Genomic DNA, 20,031 nt, shown 5'->3' with positions numbered 1-20,031 from the left:
GCTGGCAATAAATTCAGATAACAGCTCATCAGTGCCTCTTCCCTTGTTCTTGTATGCGTATGGGTTTTTTTTTGTTTTTTTTTTCCAGTTGGGAGAAGAGCTGGTGAAAAGCAGCTGTTTTTTATTTGTTCTCCATCCACATCTGATTAGATAGTCCTCCTTCTGCCCACTGAGACGTGCTCGGGAACTCTCCCAGCCCCTCTGCTCACTCATTTTCTTGGGCATCAAGGAGTTTGGGACTGTTGGAGCTTTGTTTCACAAGCTGACATCATTTCAGAGGTACAAAGGGCTCCTTCATGATTACAGCACTCAGGTCCCACTGGGCCAGAGGGCACGGCCAGATTCTGCAGTGGGGCTGTCTATGAGGTGCTATGGGTTTGGGCCTGGGAAGGCAGCAGTGGGGATGTGTTTCTCTCCCTGACATTAAGCTGTTAATTTGTTTTTTATGCAGTCCTGGGGCTCTGCGGCCCAGGAGGAGGGTAGTTTCCCTCCAGGCTCTGCGAATGTGCTCACCACCAAGGCCGATGGGGAGGCAGCTGTGCCGCAAGGAGGAAAGAGGGTTGTGGTTTTGTACTAGTGGAAGAGGATAACCTAACGGTTAGGTGGGTAGTGTCGGGGGGAGAAACCAGGGCGAGGGCAGGGGCGTGCGTAGCCCTACATGTATTGCTTACTAAAGGCTAAACAAAGAAAACGGTGAGCTTTTGACTTGTTGAAGCCAGTGTGAAAACTCCCATCAGCTCCACCAAACTTCAAATCAAACCTTCCCAGGCCAAGCACATAAGGCTTCTTCACACTGAGCTACCGGAGGACTCTCCCATCAAAGCATTTTGCAGGCAGATGTCTTCTTTCGGGAGGCACGTTTGAGTGTTTTGCTCAGGGTAAGAAGACTGTCCTGGTCCTGTCCTGCCTCTACCTTCCCTTCCCCTTGCTACGCGACTGGTTGGTGAGATTAATATGTCTGGTCCTTCTTTCTTCCTCCTGCTGCAGCTGCCAGTTGGTGTCTGGATCCTTAGTGCAGACTTAAACCATTAGCGAGGGTGGTTAGTCATGGGATGGATGAGCTTATTACTGAAACGAAGCTTTGAACCAGAGCTTCCTGGTCAGCAGCCCTCCTCGAGCATGAGGAAAAGGACAGATAAGCTTATCTGAGCCTGAGAACTTTTACTTTTCTTTTTTTTTTTTTTTTCCTAGGTGGGAAGGGGATCTCCCGTTACAAGTCTGAAGCTGTGATGTTGAGCTCCTGGTGCTGTGCCTGGACAAGTCCCGACTCTGTTCCCCCATCATGTGCTGAGCAGTGAACTGCAGCTCACATAACCCTCACCTGTTAACCGATGGGGGTTATGGGCTCTGTGGCTTTGCCTCAGGTTCCCAAGCAAACTTTTGGGAGTGCGGGGTTAACTCCTGTGCAGAGGATGAGTGGGGTTTGCAGAGCCCCTAAAGCAGAGGTTGCTGGAGAAGCAGAGGAGGCATGTGACCCTTCTGTATGTCAAAGACAAACATGGAAATAATAAGGTGGGAAAAGTTCTTGAACTTCTTTCAGAAACAAGTTTTCTTTGGGTCAGCTTAAATTTCTGGCAAAAATTCACAGCTGATTTTGTTCCAAACTTGTTTCTCCATTCCCTTTTATCCATGCAGCTTGCATGCTAAAAGCCGCAGAGGCAATTCAACACCATGCAAAGGAGCAGCCGGTGTCCCCTCGGATGTGTGCTGAGCCCTGGAGGGTTCCGTGAGGAGCAGGGTGCAGCCGAGGGGAGGACGAGGGGGGATTTACCCTGCCCAGATGCTGGGGATGACACGCTGCTTGGCCCGTGCTACAGCTGCTCTGGCCTGCAGTGTTGGTGCAAAACCTCCATCTGACTCTGTATCAACAAGTTCAGTTTCGAAAAGGAGGATAACTTGTTTTATTTTGTGAGATAGTGAGGTTTCCGGATAGGATCTGCAATGCTCAGGTTCAGGTATCAGTTGCATAATTTCCTGTGTTATTTCAACACTCTAGTCTTTTTTCCTTTTCTTTTCTTTTCTTTTCTTTGTTTTTTTTTTTTTTTTCATGAGCTTCTTTGCATACTGGATAAGTCTTATATAAGCATATGCTGGGTTGGAAAATTTTTTTTTTAACTATTTTTTTTGGCAGAGAACTCCTGGCACATGATACAGCACTCAGAGCCATCAACCGTAGCTGTGATACAGATGTTCATTGCCTGCATAATCTTTCTCATATCAAGCAATTACCCTGAGCCAATTTCTTTATTTTAAGCACCTTGTTGTGGGAACAGAGCTGTAAATGCATGAATTGCTGAGTTCCCTCATACTTATTTACGGCAGACAAACAAAAAAATTCAGCGAAGGTCCTCAGTGAAAATCAAACGTGCAGGGTGCTCTAGATAAGAAAGGACAGCCACTAAGAGAGAGTTTAAAAAAGACCCCAAAACAACAGTCCCTCTCGAAAGAGATATGCTGGAGGCATGCCAATAGCACATAGCTGTGTGGAAACTAAATAAAACCAGGTGAGTTTCCTGCCATTGTGGAGTATCAAATGTGATTTCCATTTGTGATGGACGTGCTGTTTCTGCCAAGATCATCTGGAGGTTTTCATTTTAGGACTTATTATTTTTGTTGGCCTTATATAGAGCTACAGCCCAGAGTGCTAAAAGGGAACGTTGCAGCAATGACACTCACAGCAGATGAGGAAAAATGCCCTTATCAGAGTGAGAGGCTCTTCCTGGGAGACAACTTTTCTCCTATCAGCGGTATAGGTCTTAGGATTGCTTCTAATGCAAAACAAAGGGGAAAATCTAACGAGAGGAAATTATGTATTAGCGTTGATCCTCAGTCCAGAGCCACCAGGTAATATCCTTCCAAATTAAGAATCTGGCTCGGTCCCAAAATATCATTCAAAAACTAGGTGTGAACCTGAGATGGAGATCAGGCTGTTTTGCACTTCTAAAGTGATAGGAAGAGGCTGGCAAGCTGCCTTAAAACAAACAAACAAAATATCAGAGAAGGTTTCTCTCTCCCAGTGTGATGTGCATGGGTGGAGCAGAGCTGGAAGGGGCTCTCCTGCAGCCACAGCGTGTCGGGACAGGGGCATCTGCCCTGGTACGTGTTCAGAGCTGAGCTGCTGGCCACGGTGGATGTGTGTCATCGCGGCGATGCTCAGCTCCTGCCTGCCAGTGCCGGTGTCCATTTCGTTCTCCTCCAGCTCAGGAGCCTCTGGAACTGGGTGCAGTTATGCTCTGAGGCTGTGCCCAGTCACCATGAGGACATGTTCAGTGGTGCCCACTGGTCCAGCTGTGAAGTACGTGCTAAGTGAGCATCACGTGTGCGGAAAATTTAGGAGCAGCCCTTTGCTGTGGCTTGGAGTGCACCGAGTTCACTTGAGCGAATGCTCGAGGGCTTGCCTGGAGCAAGGCCCAAAGGGGGATCCGCTTACATGAATAACAAGAATATGCAATAAAAATAGTTAATGCTAATGACATTTTGAAAGGGATATTAAACTTGCTGCTTCAGAGCTAAGCAATCTGCAGCTCTAAGAGGCCAAAGTTAAATCTAACGTGCTGGAAAAGAGTCCAGATCTGCTACTGGATCAGGTGGTGGGAGCCCTGAGACATAATGGTCTCCTGGAATCATGGATTTGGCATTTTTCAGGCTTTTGCAGGTGGACTTGAGCTGATTTCTGAGCAGCAGTTGTTTACTTATAAAAATGCCACGTAACTGTGACAACTTTCTTGTAAGAGATCTTTTAAAACAGGGGGCTTGTAAGGAATGCAGTCTCCCAGCAAAACCCATACCAATTTTAGAAAAGGTATGGGCATTTACGCGGTCTGTGCCGCCTGCTTGAGCTTTGAATCTCTCCTCTTAGAAAGTAAGTCATTAAAATTTCATTTGGGTGGCCATGGACTAGGGAAGATGGAGGGGAAGGAAGTGCAGATATGACAACCCATCATGGTCCTTCCAGCTGCCCAGGACATATCCTCTTATCACGGAGTGGCCACAGCAAGCAGCTACTGGATATACTGGTGCAGTGGTTATGGGCTGGAGTAGAAAAAATAATGGGGTCACCTGTTATTTGCAGGTAGGTGAAGGCATTTGTTATTTGATCCTGTACACGTGAGGCATCTGAGCCAGACCTGGCCACGTTCCCACCTGGTGTGACCTGAGATGTTGTTGGGATTCAGCCTGTGCCTCTGGAGCATGACCCTGAGGCGTGTGGCGCATGGAGGTGCTCAACTCAGTGGAAACGCCGGGGGCTTTGACCTGCCTCTGAGGAACAAAGGGATGTGGGCCAGAGTAAGACCTGGATGTTCCCTGAATGTTCTCGTTCTGTCACAGGGATTTTTGCTGTGCCCAAGGACATCCTACATAGAGGTGGCACTGTCACTGCCATCCTGCTGGGCAGTTTCTTTCCCTGCAAAGCCAAATTCCCCAGCTGGTCCATGTCCATGTGCCATTGCTCGGCTCCAGCAGAAGAATTTATGACCAGCCCATCCCACCTGCTTGCCACGGCCACCCTCTGGGAGTCACTACCTCTGATCCAACTGGTTTGTTCCACTTTTCCCTAACCCATTCTGGATTAAACTGTAGGAAATTATTAAAAATAGGAAATGATAAAAACACACTTCATTTGTGGGGGAAAGGGTGATGACACAGACAAGGAGAGACGATGCATTAGAGGGAGCAGTGATTTCTGCAGCTGGAACAGGCTGAGGGAGCACTCACATACCTGGCACCCCAAATGGGTATATGACTCTGGTCTGTGGTTCCCCGTGTTGGCATGCAAGAATTCTTTAGCCCCATTACCATAATTGCAGTTCAACAGGAGTGAAACCACTTTCTTCACCAAAGTCTGAAGCCATCTGAAGACTGCAGAGCAGTTTAGCTCCCTGACCCAGACCCGTGAGAGCAGCTGCTGCAGGGGAAAGGACAGGAGTGGTGACCCTGGCCTTAAGGCCACAGCAGATCTGGTGGGACATTGGTGTTGGGGTTGGCCAAGTAGAAAAGAATCATTCAGGGAGAGCAATGGTGGCAGAAGGGGCTGAAACGGTATGCTTTCTACCTACCCTCCATACATCTCAGTTCTTGGCATCCTCCCACCGGCCCCTTGCTGGGCCCAGGATCAAGAGGGATTATTCAGATATTTCCTTGCTATTCTTAAGTTATTCAATTGTTTCTGGAATAGCTGAGTCTGAGCTGGGATTTTGTAGGGATTTCACAAGAGCATTGGTAACGGACAGAAGTTGTTCACTCCTCAGAAATTCTCCAGACCCAGTGGTCTAGGGAAGGTTCATCTGTCAGCAGTTGTTGATGGTGTTGGTTAGCACCAGCTCTTCCCTTTGACAGATTGTGCTACTCTCTTCCAGGACTTTCATTTACAGGAGACTTCTGGCAGCCTGCTGCTTCCTAGATAGAAAAGCCAACACACAGTCTGTTCCTTCTCCTCATCAGATTCACAATGTCATTTCTTCAGAGACAGGATCTCATCTGTTGCTCAACCTGGGTGTAAGTTTGCTGAATTTTGTCTCCACTTCTTCACCAAACCATTCTTGTTCTGCACGTATTGTTGGGAGATGTGTAAAGATTCAGCATGCTTTTTTCCTAAAAATATGGTTGGGAATAGGTGCATTTGGAAATATGGGTCTGATTTTGATGTTTTTTTTCTTCCCGTTTCCCCTGAAAGAAAAGAACTATGATGCAGGCTTAAAGCAAGCTGGGTTTGCTGGAAGCCAAAGGTAAAACATCCACAGCCCTCCCTCAGAGGGCATAAACTGTGTTTATGGTTATGCTGTTGCAGCAGGCGCAACTCCTTTGTGTCTCACAGAGCTTAGTAGCTGTTCTGCCATCGTTGCTCTTTGAAATGCAAGAGCAAAACTAATTTCAGGAGAGAAATAAATGGATTTAGAGCAAGGACGAATTTGGCTTCTTGCACCACAGGAATGCAAGAAATCACCCAGTGAAAGCAAGCTAGACAATGCAAACCTCACATAAATCTGGGGAGAAATTTTAATCCAAAGTACTCACTGACCTTCACTGATGCTCCCCTTCATCTCACCAGTATTTTATTCTTCTTAAACCCAGCCCCACCACTGGCAAATCTTCAGAGAAGTTAGTTCTTGCACAAACAGGAAAGCAGACTCCCTTCCCACTAATTTAGGTGGTGTTTCCAGTCCATGGCTAGAGGACACAGGGGCAGGGAGGTGTGTTTGCCTCCAGGACTAGGTTTGAGGCTGGTCTGGAAGAGATTAATTTCCCAGGCGGGCACATCTCGTCCTGCCCGGGTATCAAATTCAGAGCCAGCTCAGGGGCGAATACAGAAATTTCATCTGGTTGTCCTGTGGGGAGCTGATTTATGGTCCTGAGTGCTTCACCCCGCGCCATGCATCCAGGAGCATTCGTGTGTTGAACCCTGCCACTGACCCCCATGAATGCATTTCTAGGATGACTGTCTAGGATGTAATGCAATCCCATTTCAATTTAATGAAGTGAAATTAAACATGATGATATCTGGGACTGACCTTCCTGGATCTTCTCCTTCTCCCGTGACTGTCACAACTCCTGCAGCAGCATCTGAGATTATCCAAGCATCTGGGGACCAGGCCTTGCTGCTGTCTTTGATCTCCAGTTACCCAGCTGAGATGTAAATTGTCAGAGGCCACACGTAAGGCAGGAGGGAAAGGTGAACTTGTTCCACCTCTGCAGGTTGAACAAGCAGGACAAGAGGTTACTATAGGAAAATTAGGAGCTTGTAGGGGCAGCAGGTGGCCAAAGGCTGGAAGGAGCTGATAGGGACTGAGGTGGGATGGCAGTGGAGGTGACAGTGGTCGGGGGAACCCTTTGCAAAAGCAGCCAAGGTGGCTTATATAGTATTTTGCCTGATGGGACAAAAAGGAGTCAAAGCAAAAAGGAAGGTCTGCTGGCCTCAAACAGTCAAGTTGGAAAACCAGGCAAGCTGGTGTGGAAGTCACTGGGGTATCTTGAAGGTTGGTTTTCACCTAAAGGCTAGGACAATTAGATCATGCAATCCCATTTGTATGGAGATGCAGAAACCAGAGCTTGTGCCCAGGAAATGGGCTGGAAAGGCTAAAAGAGGGACCAGCAGTGCAGCCTTGTTAGGCTAAGGTGAGCTTAAATACATGGTGGTGAAGGGGGCCCAGCATGGGAGCCTGGGACCGGCTGTCAGAGGGAACCCTGCAGGGTATGGCGTGGGGGGCTGCACTGTGCCGCTCCGGAGCACAGCAGAGCACACATTAACAGGGTACGGTGGGAAAGAGCCCTTTCCAGTGCTGCTGGCCTGGTCCTGTTTGCAGTTCAGTGGGAATGCGCAGTGGAATTACAACAAAGAAGTTGTCCTGATGGGCCAGAAAAGCCTTTGGACATGCTTTTTCCATGGAGGGCCAGTTTGACCCTATCAGAACCCACAGTACATCTCCTATCTATAGGGCTTGCTGGCAATGTGTATATGCATTATTCCTTTAATAAAAGCAAATGACTGCAAGGAATGTGGCCGTTTAAACTTCAGCTTGTATAACCTGTGAAAAGCAAAAGCACTCAACTGATGTTCCAGACCAGGAGGTTTTCTCCACATGGATCCGGTGCACGCACTCAGCCTGCTCCTGACACACTTCCAAGAATCCCTGTCTGAGTCCCAAAAAAGCCTCCCAACCACTCTGTGCTGAGAGAGGCCAATTCAAGACCCGGTGCACGCGGCCTGCGCTGCTCACATTTCCAGATTCTGAATCATTTCCTCCGTCCACGCGGCTGTCTCTCTCCATCTGGGTTTGGGCCCATCCAGCTCTCCGGTTTCCCTCCTTCCTGAGCCGTGCAGGCTTTGAGTGCTGCCCTGGCTGTGTTACCGTGGCCGGAGATGAGTCTTTGGTGGGCTGCCAGCAGAAGCATCCTTTGGCGCTGTTGGGTTTGGCTACGGAAGAAGTCGGCTGCCGTTGCTGTATCTCTTGGGGCAGGGTAGGTGGAGGGTCTCCAGAGAGCCATCATGCACAACCCCATTTGGGAGGAAAACGGACAGAAATCTCTTGCCCAAGGGCTGGGTTTATCCTGGGGTTTGCCCCGGCTTTATCCCCAGTAGGACCCCCCCGGGATACCTCCTCCAGCTGCTCCTGGACCCATGAGATGGACATGGCTCTGGGTGCAGAGCTTGATGGAAGGGAGAGAGATGGGTACAAGGTGGTGAATCCCCCAACAAGGGGTGAGTGTTGGCCTGGCCAAGGGAAGGGGGCTGCCCCAAGCCCTTGCATGGCTGGCAATGTGCTCGCTGCCGGATACGGGCTAGGAGGGACTCGGGCTGGGACTTATTTGTTTCCTTTCAAGTCCTTTCCTCTGCTCACACCCTTGTACTTCCCCCATGCACAACCAGTCCAATGTATTGTGGCTAGGCCATGAAAAAGTCTAAACAGAAAGATAAAAAGAGGAAATCATAATTAGATCTTGTATATCGCTTAATGTCCTTAGAACAAGGAGAAAATAATCTGGGTTTGTGGTGCATGAAGGTGCAGGAGTACTCAAATTGAGAGCTGCGAGGGCAGTGTGCGCACACGTCCTGCGGATCCAAAAATAATCTGGCTGGTGCCTAGAGGAAGAACTATCTTTTACAACTGATCAGCTGCCAGAAATCCTCTTCAGCTTCACGAGTCTCTCTCTGTGGTGTCCGACATACTAGATATATTTTGGTGCTATTGCATCTGGGTCTCCACTAGACAGAAATAATCAGACCTTTGAGAATTGAGGTATCTGAGGAGCCAACCTATTCTTTATGGAGAGGAAGATGTTTGCAGAAGGGGAAGTGAAAACAACATGAAAAAAGGTCAAATCACTGACTTCGGGGTCACTGAAATCTCTAGGTTGCCCTGCAGTAATTAAACAGAGCGGCACAGCCACATGGATGACAGGCACTGCTGTGTCAGATGTGAAAAACGAGCTGGTTAGGGGAAACAGAAACACACTCATTTCTTGAAACCGTTGTGTGGCGTGCGTGGAACACGGGGTGCCCGCGCCCTAGATATATTTTGGTGCTATTGCATCTGGGTCTCCACTAGACAGAAATAATCAGACCTTTGAGAATTGAGGTATCTGAGGAGCCAACCTATTCTTTATGGAGAGGAAGATGTTTGCAGAAGGGGAAGTGAAAACAACATGAAAAAAGGTCAAATCACTGACTTCGGGGTCACTGAAATCTCTAGGTTGCCCTGCAGTAATTAAACAGAGCGGCACAGCCACATGGATGACAGGCACTGCTGTGTCAGATGTGAAAAACGAGCTGGTTAGGGGAAACAGAAACACACTCATTTCTTGAAACCGTTGTGTGGCGTGCGTGGAACACGAGGTGCCCGCGCCCGCCTGGCAGGACCTGGCTCGCTGGGCTTATCGACGGCAGCAGCCGCGGCGTCCCGGGTCCCTGGGCCAAGTGCTATTTTGGCCTGGCCAAAACAAATGGCAGCTTCCCCTCTCCTTGCGAGTTTTAAAACATAGGTTGTCATGCGAAGGAAATTGTGCACGACGATGATGAATGGTTGTGAAATACCATTTGCCAGAAATATTTCTGGATTCTGCAATTTAGTTGCAAATTACAGAACTCCAAATGCAGCCTTACGGGCAGGATAAAACCAGCCTTCCCCAGCCGTGCTGACAGTCCTGCCCCGCTTTTCCTTTTTCCTTCACCCACCTCACTCCACCCAAGCATTTTTAGCTCCGGGGCATCTTCAGAAGATGACATTCACCCTCCGACACTGGGTCCTGGACTGGGATAGACTGCGGGAGCTGGGCTGCAGGCAGAGGAGCTCTGACAGCTCACATCTGCTGGCGGTCTGGCCCCACACCCCTTCTGAGCTATTTCAAGATGAGCAAACCGGAGTCGTTGGAAATTGCGGGTTCGTTCAGCAGTCTTGGCTATCGTGCTGGATGGCGCTGAAGTAGGCATAGCAACAGGAAAGGAATGTTCCCTGTAAAAAGATAACCGTGCTTTGCCGAGGACGTGGAACAGTAAAGTTTGTTAAAGCAATCAGTATGTGTCATAATGTTTATTTAACTGAGAGCAGGGACGATGGAAAAGCATTGCAGCTGTGGAGAAGCCCGAGAGTGCTAAGGAGAGGGATGGGGAGCGTAGATTTAGTAGCTGTCTTCCCTTGAAAAAGAAAACAAGCTGAGCTATCAAGTAATCGATGGGGCAGATAGCGGGAGAGTACACAAGGTAGCTGCTGGCTGTAGCTCTTCTGAAGGGGTGAGGTTAGAGTTTTATTATCTGAAGTTCACTTTCAGGTTAACAGCTTTGAGGATGTGGTTGCAACTCTAAAGGGAACAAAATTTAATTCTTTTCTAAACATAAGCTATTTCTGTTTGAAGGCAGATAACCTTTTTGGCTGTGTTATTTGCCAGTGGTAGATAGAAAGATTGGAGCAGTAGAGTGATGCTTGAATTCCTCCAGCAAACAAAAGGGGAGAACTTGACACCACAGAGTCAATGTGGGGCCAAATTCTGCTGTAGCCCATTTCCTGGGGAGCCCTTGCAAAGAGTAGCTCCGGTGTGACTCCTTCTGCAGGAGGCCAAAGCAAGGCAGAAACAGGACTCCCGATAAGTCTTACAGCAATAGATGAAATCAAATACTCAGCCCAGTGCTCTGGCAGTGGGATCTGTTAGGCTGTAGAGCAGTGCCAAGGGATGTGGGAAACTCACTGGGCTTGCTGCAAGAAATAGACCTCCCCCCCCCACCCCCTCACCCCCCCACCCCCCCAAAAAAGGGCAAAAAATATTGCTCCATTTTTTTTAACAGAAGTTAAAACTGCTTTTGGTCAAAACTGGAAATTATGGGAGTTTGGGGGCTTTGTTTTTCTTACAAAAAATCAAATTTGTTTCGGGAAGTGCCAGCCTTGCCTTTGCCCTGCAAATTGTACTTTAGTTGAAGGCAACTATCAATAAGGGGAAAATAATGTCTCAGCTGTTCCTGGGCCATCTAACACTTTGTCAGCCAAAGTACTTGCAATATGTTGAGTTGGAAACAACGCTGTGTTGGCTGCCCAGGAGCGATCCATCCTCTTCCCCTTCCAGCTCTCCGCGTTGGTATGTGAACGAAGCCTTGCAGAGCCCTCCTCATCTCAGACACAGGATGGCGGCTGCCTCCAAACCTGCTCTCCTCTTTTCTCAAAACACACAGTGAGACCCACCACTCAGCTCTGCCTTCACCAGGGAGCTGGCACGCACGTGTTTCCTCCAGGGATCTGCTGGAGCACCTCTGTAATGTACATTGCTTTTCTCCTGCTCCTCTCTCTGCCGGCTCAACCGCTATCTCTGTAACAAACTCCAGGCTTCCCGGGTCGCCCTGCAGAAAAAAACCATAAAGCCCATTTCAGAGACCAAATTGCCCATAATTTACATGCCTCTCCTCACTTTGAAATGAAAGACGGCTGATGATAACATCACGAGTGACAGAAGTGGTATCTGTTGCTAATTACAAGCTGACATTATGGTCAAGCAGAGCCATGGGGCCCATAAAAAGCTTATTCAAAGTTGCTTTTCTCCCACTTCAAACACAGGCTGGACACAATGACAGGCATTTTCCACCTTCAGAAGGAGAGCTCCCTCTGAACTCGCCTGGCAGCTCCTTCTTCAGGAGAAAAATTGCTCAAAGAAGCAGCAGAGCTTACAATAGCCTGGTCTTCACACGGACCGAGCTGACCCTTTAATGATGAAATTTGTTCATCTTTCATGGAGATAAAACAGTAGCCATTGTGATGTCCAAACCACCTTCCCCTTCACAGGCTCTTTCGAGCTGTCCCAAAGGGTCCCAAAGGCAGCGCACCCGGGAAGGGTCCCCACTGCCACATGCTCAACCGAGGCAGGAAAGAGGGCAGTGGGGAGCCCGAGGTTGCTCCTCATCGGAGGAGCATGGCGTTAGTGTAGCGGTCTCCTTACTCCAGCCACTGACCTGCCTTCTTCCCCAGAGCTGGTGGGAGGACTCAGAAGTGCTGATGTCTGGTTTTTTTTTTCATTGTAACTGCCAGACGTGCTGTTCCTAGCACTGTGCTCCAGAAAATTTGTTTTTTCCACCCCGCTGTGTTTTTCAAGCACCACTCTCCCCTGCGTGGTTCTTGCTGATGCTTGTCCCGTGGCTGCTCACAGGACTTCTGTTTTTCTGTTTCTGAGGCTGTCAGCTTTCATCAACGCTGACCTTAAAGCAAGCGCTCCTGACGAGGAGTCATTGCTTCACTTTTTGGCCGTGCACAGAGCGCTCTCCTGCTCCGCAGCTCCAGCAAATCCGATTCTGTGACCCCGTGGCTGTGTGGCATCTCCCTGTCCCCAAAGCTGCATCTGCCCTACCTCTGCTCAGCGCAAAGAGCAACACCAGCTCCTTGAGAAAGTTTCAAATGTTAATTAAGCTGATGCAACCTCGTGCAGGGATGTTATTGCCGGTTTAAACCTGCCTCGTCTCATGTTGGGCTGCGACGCAGGGTGTGTGAGTGCGGCTGAACTACACACGGAGGTTTAAGAGAGATCCTGGTGGATCGTCCTTCTGTGACTGTTACAAACGTCAGCCCATGAGTCCCTAATGTGCTGTTGGGCTCTGTACTTCACTTGATTCATATGGGCTTTTTCTAAGCGTTTGCTACCGAACAATAAGAGTCCTGGTATAGCACAACAGGGCTTTATCTGGCCTGGAGCAATTGTTAGGATGGAGTAACAGACCCTCGTCATAAGTGATCACTTAGCCCTGAAAACTGGGGACAGCTTCCCTTGCAGGAGGGAGGTAGCGTTGCATGGGACAGGGAGCTGTGCAGCAAGGCAGCTGCTCCCCAGGTCCATAACCCAGAGTGATGACAACAGGGAGCTGTGGTCAATCTCTTCTCCCAAGTAACAGGTGATAGGACAAAAGGAAACGGCCTCAAGTTGCGCCAGGGGAGGTTTAGGATGGATATTAGGAAAAATTTCTCCACCGAAAGCGTTGTCTAGCTTTGGAACAGGCTGCCCAGGGAAGTGGTTGCGTCACCATCCCTGGAGGTATTCAGAAGGCGTGTAGATGTGGTGCTGAGGGACATGGTTTAGTGGTGGACTTGGCAGTGTTAGGTTTATGGTTGGACTTGATGATATTAAGGGTCTTTTCCAACCTAAATATTTCTATGATTCCTATGCCCTGTGGGACCTCTAGCAAATCCCATTAAAATCGGTGATTAAAATCCCATTAAATCTCCCCACTGTGCTTTCCAGGCTTCGCCACTGCACAAACTGAATTCCTTCTTTCAACCTAAGGACAAATGCATGATTGTCCCACCGAGCTTGGTGGCACTCATGTCTCTGGTATAACCTTCAATTTTTTTTGCAGCCTCTGACCTTGGCTGGATGCTACTGTGTGGGCAGAAAATTCATCCACACAACATTTTCACAGTGACATTAACTGGTGGCCCATGGAACTCTGTTCAGGACCCTTCTTCAGTATCTGCTGTGGAAAAGGTGCCTTCTGTGGAAGTGAAAAAGTCTATGGAAAGAGGGACCAAAAAGAAGGCTTAGGAGACACAGCAGTCAATGAGCAAACGGCTCCTGTACTGTGAACCTGGTTCCTGTAAGAACTAAAGGAGAGTGTTTCCAACCAAAACGTGCAAATGCCCCAAATGCCCCCACAGTGGGGAGCCGGGCCAACACAAAGAGCTCTCTGCACCCTGTCTGGTGAGGGGTACATAAAACTCCTCAGAGAAAGGCTGCTGGCCTGAATTTTAAAGCATTCATCCTGTTTCTTAGATTCTTGGAAAACAAACTCTCTGGAGTGGACCGCAGTGCTGCCCCCAGCCCCCAAGCCTGCCCGGTGGCATCCCCGTGAAGGAGATGTCCCCCAGCACCACTGCACTGTAGCTCAGTGGTTTGAGTTCTGCCGGGGGGTGGAATTTAGTAAAGCTTCTGCTGCCCCAGAGCCCTGTAAAGACCATGCAGAGCTCCGGCACCTCCTCAGAGGTGTGCTGATGATTGCACCAGGGATTTGGATGCTGAAGCCGTAAAGCCTGGCAGAGGCTTTGCTGTTCAGTGTAAGGGTGGGAAAGTTATCTTGTTTTCTGATGGTGAAAGGAGAGGTGGCTCATCTGTGCAAACCTCCAGAGGTGCCAGCCTGCAATCCTCCTGGCAAACAGGGGTTGCCCATCACAGCGGAGAGGGGCATGGTGGGGTGGACTCCCTGCAAGAGCCAAACTCTTCTGGGGCCTTTTTCCAGCTATAGGGGAGGTCACTCGACAGGCACCAGGATGATCTGTTGTGAGATTTGCTCGGTTTATACAATTTGTGATTAATGGCTCATTGCTGCGCTCTGCGGATAAACCTTGCCCTTCCAGAGAACGAGAGACAGAGCTTGCTGTGTTGGGTTCAATTGGCACAAATCCCCCATTAGCTTTTTATCTCATCAAACTCACATGTGAAAATTGATGATTCGGGCAAACTCCACCCTGGGAGCTTTTGCCAGAGCAGTAATGTCAGTTGGGGTGTGGAGCCTTGGGTTTCTTTGGTGGCATTTCCATGTCGACTGAGAGCTCTGACAGATGGCCTCATTGCAGATGTTGAAGCCTTTGCTTTCCTTAGGGACCCATCTCATCCCACCCCTCCAGCAGGATTTCCGTCCCTCGGCTCCTCCTGCTCCTCATCTCCAGCCGTTCACTCCCCTTGCAAGGAGGCCGGCTGGTGCTGCGGTGCCTAGCAGGAGCAGCAAAGGGACAAGCACAAACTCCCCTCTGCTTTGGGAGCAAATATCTCCAAGTCGTGGAGTGGTTGCCCCACACAGGTGTGTGTGTTTGTGCCTTAAGTCGTTGCAGCTGTTGAGTCAGTGCAAATGAGTGAGAGCTGAAATGCTTCAGCTAAACCGTCACCCAAAACTTTGCTAGAGGAGTTTATTTAGTTTGCTGAGCTGGTATAAACTGTAGGTAGGACTAGCGAGCTCTGTCTGGAGAAAATTTCAGCCTAAGTTTATCACAGTGGTCCTGCCATGTTGGCGTTGCTCTGTAGTCACCTGTGATGCGTGAAGGTGATGCTGCCCCGGGCTGTGCCGGCATTCCCTTGCAGGAGTGGGGCAGGTGGGGGGTGTGGGACCTGGGAACCAGGTGGGAGCCCATGCCTCTCCTTCAGGTCTATTATATGAACCAAGCCACTCTATCTCCAAGCTCATCCCTGCTTGCTTGCTGTGGAGAGCTGCTACCGGTAAGGGCCTGGGAGCTGTGTGCTTGGGGGGGTTCGGTGGGGGGACCTGTCAGGGTCATGTGGTGGTGGTGGGGGGGTTTGGAGGGTGGTGGGTACACAGCTTGGAGTGAGAGAAGTTGATACAGTTTGTAGAGGAGAAATAGTATAGCAGTAATTTGACGAGGAGTAATCAAGTTTACTTGGCTTGAGAGCAGATAGGCATGGGGCAGCAGCCTTGGGGCTGCCTTCTTGGAAGATGTTGGTTTTCAAAGATGTTGTTTAATCTGTGTGAGAGCTGCCTGTGTGGGGAGGGGTAGAGTGATGCTGGGCATGAAGCTGTGGCACCTTGGAATAACTTTGCTTTGCCTGTGGGGTTGTTTCATCTGAAGCTCTGGGATAAAAAGGAAAATCTAGGCAGATAAGGAAAATATAGCTGAGATTAAGGCTTTGTGTTGTTTTTTATGGTTTTTTTGAAGTTCTAACTTGTGACTTGTCAAGTACTAAAGAACCTGAGGGTTTCCTAGAATATGGCCAGCTCTTGCTGTCCTGCCTTTCCTTAGCCCAGAGCCGTGCTGTGGGTGATGGGAAGAGGCAGAAGCAGCAAATAAAGGTCTATCCATGGTCATCTCTCTCCTGGTTTAGAGCTGGAGAGGAACGCGTGGGTGAGGGCAGTCAGCTTTGTGAGGCAGCAGCCTCCCTTTGCTGGCTCTGTGGAAGTGCTTTGTCCACATGTACTACAGACCACCAAGCCCCTTGTAGGGTACAAAGCGAATGTCAAAGACCTGGATATGTACAGCCATACCTGTGAGAGAAAGAGCTGAGGAAACGAGTGTTTGCTGCCTCCTAGACAATGATAAGAGATATATTATGCAGCTCTGGGAGCAAATGCTCTCTTTTGCTGTCTCTAAAGCATTTTTAGTAAGTACCAAACTTGTGTTCCCTTTGTTCTTTTTGGGAAACCAATGGCGACCTGAGGCACCTGCAGCGTGGATTTTGCATGTCCAAAGAAGGGCAGTAAAGCTGGTGAGGGGTCTAGAGCACGTGTGTTATGAGGAGCGGCTGAGGGAACTGGGGGTGTTCAGCCTGGAGAAAAGGAGGCCAAGGGGAGACATTATTGCTCTCTAAAGCTCCCTGAAAGGAGGGTGTAGTGAGGTGGGGGTTGATCTTTTCTCCCAAGTAACAGGTGATGGGACAAGAGGAAATGGTCTCAAGGTGCTCCAGGGCAGTTTAGATTGCATATTAGGTAAAACTTCTTCACTGAAAGTGTTGTCAAGCATTGGAACAGGCTGCCCAGGGAAGTGGTGGAGTCACCATCTCTGGAGGTATGTAAAAGACGGGTAGATGTGGTTCTTACGGACACTGTTTAGTGGTGGTGTTGGCAGTGTTTGGTTTACAGTTGGACTTGATGATCTTAAGGGTCTTTTCCAAGCTAAATAATTCTATGATTCTAAAGGGAAAGACTGGGGATATTTGCTGTCCTGAGCTTTGGGAGCTCTCCACAAAGCACCCAACTGTATGGGGAAAAACTGGGAGATGTCTCGGGTTGATCTGGACAATGCCTAATGAGGGATCAGTACTCAGCCCTTAAGTGGAAGTGGTCTGTGTGGGACTGGTGGGTACTCAGGAAAAACTGCAGGCAGAAGGATGTAGTTGGCTGGTCTTCTCATGGGGTGGGCACAAGGTCCCAGGGAACCTCTGCTCCCCCATCTCACTTGGCCCTGCAGGAGGCTTCATGGGGATGCTCTGGAGAATGTCTCTGCATGTTATTCCCTCTCTATGACCACAAAGCAGTTCTCAGACAGCCCTTACCCCTATGGGAGCAAATACTAGTATGTACATGTGCCTTGGAGGAGCGGTGGAAGCCGAGCACAGGCTGCGGAGCCCTGTGATGGGCCACTGCTCTGCTCGGAAATGGCAGGGTTGAGTTAATTCTGCAACAGTGCAAAGATGCAACACCCTTGGCAAGGCGAGAGGTGTCAAACTGTAAAAACCCGTGACTACCTGACCGAGGGCTTGCAGGAAGAGCTGCTTCTCTGCCTGCATGGGCTTGCTCTCCACAGCAGACGCTTGCTACAGCCAGCTCGGGCAACTGGGAGCTGAGAAAAGCTCTTCTCAGCTCTGGTTTTGACTTGGTGGCTGAGCCCGAGAGGAGGGCTGGGCCTTGGTTAGCCTGTTGGTTGAATGGGGGAGATGCCACGCAGCCAAAAAGCTTTGTCAGCCCCTTCCTGGCAGCCTGCAAAGCCTCGAGCCAGGGATGCTTTGAAGAGTACGATGCATTTCACAAACTGTGGAGTGGGGCTGCTGCGGTGCAGGATGGGTCCCTTCCAGCCCAGGTGATTTGAATGGCTCTGCTTTGTGTCCCGAAATCTATCTCTAGCTGTGGTTTGTCCTTTCCCTGCTCTAACCCCATCCATCTTGTTGGGCTGGGGATTTTGCTCTGTGAACATCTTTGCTGGATGTTTGAGAAAGTTGAAATGTCAGATTGACCTTTTGAGGTTTTTCTCTTCTTGAAGAAGGTTTCTATACAATTCATGTCATGAATCAATCCAAAGGGATGCATTTTCCTGCACCGGTTAAATAAAAGATTGTTAAACCCAACAAATGTTTCCCAGCTTGCTGCACTTTCACGCAGTGTGCAGCTATAAATATGATCTGTGCTTATAACAACATAAACAACGTGCTACTCAAAAGCAGGAGAGACTATATACCTCGTTTCTTTTTATTTTCAAGCTGCCCCAGAAATATATACACACATTCCTAATATGTTTACTTAAGCAGGAAGCAGACGAATAGTTTAAGATAATGTTTCAGCCTATTGTGAGTTATATGCTCCACAAAGATTGTTTCCTTTATGTGGTAATTTTTCAAACACAGAGAGAAAAAGCTGAAAAATCTTGTCAATTCCTTAATTGTAGGAAAGATTTGCAGGAATTTCCACCGCATTTCCCTCTCAGAGTGACATTTGAGACGACTGATAAGAGGAAAAGGAGATTAAATAGTCCTAATTCTTTTCATATACTATGGAGACTAATTCCTCTTGCTCTCACCACCATGTCCAGCTGACTGGCTCACTGCTGATTTCCCCTGCTTGTAGGGAGATCTGAGGGGTGATATGAGTTTGAAAGCCTGGAGAAGGAGGAGATCAGTTTAAAGAAAGGAAGATTCTTAATTTGTAGGCAAAGCTTATTCCAGATTTGGTCACACCCCATGCTTGTGCTGGGCTTTTTTTCTTCCCCTCCGCTAAAATATCTTTTGGTTGACATCACCAGTGAAATGGGACATCAGAGTGAATTTTAAATGATACAGTACTTAAGTGCTGGCAGCTGATGAAGCCTCATCTCTGGCAGGGTGACCAGCGGTCTGCAGGCGCAGCCTAGGGAGCCCAGCAGAAACCTTTCCGTAGGCTGTGGAGAAGGGCTGGGGGAAGCTTCTCCATCTGTGAAAACCACCCCAGACTGGGCAAATGACCTCTTTTACTCAAGCCTACCTGCAAGGGAGAGGGTGACTTGGGAGTTGTCCCATATGCGCTTGTCCCTGGCTGGAGGGACGAGTTTCCATTGCCACATCCTTCCTGTGGCCGTGCAGTGAGGTCTAGGGCAATCCTCCTTCTGTCCACCCAGCAATACTCTTCTGTGTTACATGCTTCCCGGGGGAAAGCAGGCCCCCCAGGTTTCTGAGGAGCCTGCTGCACTCCAGCCCTGGGGCATCCTCCGTGACCCTACCCCAGCCTGCAGCAAGGGCCAAGATGAGGACTTCATGCCAAGAATTGTAAAATGCAAACCAGCCAACAGGCAGCTCGTTGGAGCCAAATTCTGCCCTCGGCCATGCTTGAGCACCCGTGGTGAATTTTATTTTTGTCTCCAGGTCAGTCAGGACAATTATTTAGCCTTTTGTGCACTGCGAGTGCTGCCCTGGTGGGTGGAGGAGCCCCCCGAGCTTGCTGGGTGATGGGAGCAGGGGGAAGAAAGGCGAACTGTTTAACTTGCGAGGTGCTTAGATGGGCTACAAATAGCTTGGCGGGTGCATATTCTTCCCTCTCATCACCCTGGTGCATGTCTCGCCTGGCGCCATGGGAACCCGGAGGGACCAGCGTCTGCACCCATGGCAACAGCTCCTCGGGTGTCATTCCTCCTCAGCCCCTGATGGCGAGCGGGGCTGTTTCAGTGGCTGGGGACCACAATGAAGGTAAAGAGGAGAAGCTTGGAACTCCTAGTGTCAGGAGTAAATTAAAGCTGGGTGAAGAATGAGGATCTGATGGCGGTTTCCCCAGCCTGGGATCCTGCCCTGAGTCAATGGGGACACTCAAAGCCTGAGGAGCAGCTTTGTGGGGTATCCTAAATCTGATGGACAGCTCTCTGATAGGCAGATAAAAGGCAAGGATGTATAAGGAAATAATTGTGATGGGGCTGGAGTCTAATTAAAATGGGGTTTGTTGGTCAAAAGTGAAAAGAAAAACACAGCCTGAGAAAAGGCAACCAGGAGCAAACAGATGGGATGAACCCTGACCCCTCCATTTGGGAGGAGAAAGGGAGGTGGTGGCCAGTTCTGTCCTCTGCCAGGGCCTTGGGGGACTCCTGGAGGCTGATGGGCAGGACCAAGTGCAACCTACCGCTCGTTCCTTTGGAGCGGGACCCTTCAGCAGCATGTGAAGGGGCCTGCTCAGCCCTTACTCACTGTGGTAAGCAGGGGAATGTGGTGCTTTGAGCAAGTTCTCCAGTGCCCAGCAAGGTCTGTGGGGTGCAGATGCAATGACTGCAGTCAAGGGGATTAGAGGAAGTTCTTCAAATGGTTGTAGAGTTTGTTTGTCTAGCTCCATGGATAGAGTCCTTTTAGGTTGCTAGTCTTGCAGCTTCCTTTAGGACACGTTGACCCCTCAGTGTAGGG

The sequence above is a fragment of the Charadrius vociferus genome, unplaced genomic scaffold (genome assembly GCF_000708025.1).
Source record: "Charadrius vociferus isolate BGI_N301 unplaced genomic scaffold, ASM70802v2 scaffold532, whole genome shotgun sequence".
NCBI classification, from domain to species: domain Eukaryota; kingdom Metazoa; phylum Chordata; class Aves; order Charadriiformes; family Charadriidae; genus Charadrius; species Charadrius vociferus.
The sequence above is the reverse complement of the archived record's forward strand: the minus strand, read 5'-3'. Positions refer to the sequence as shown.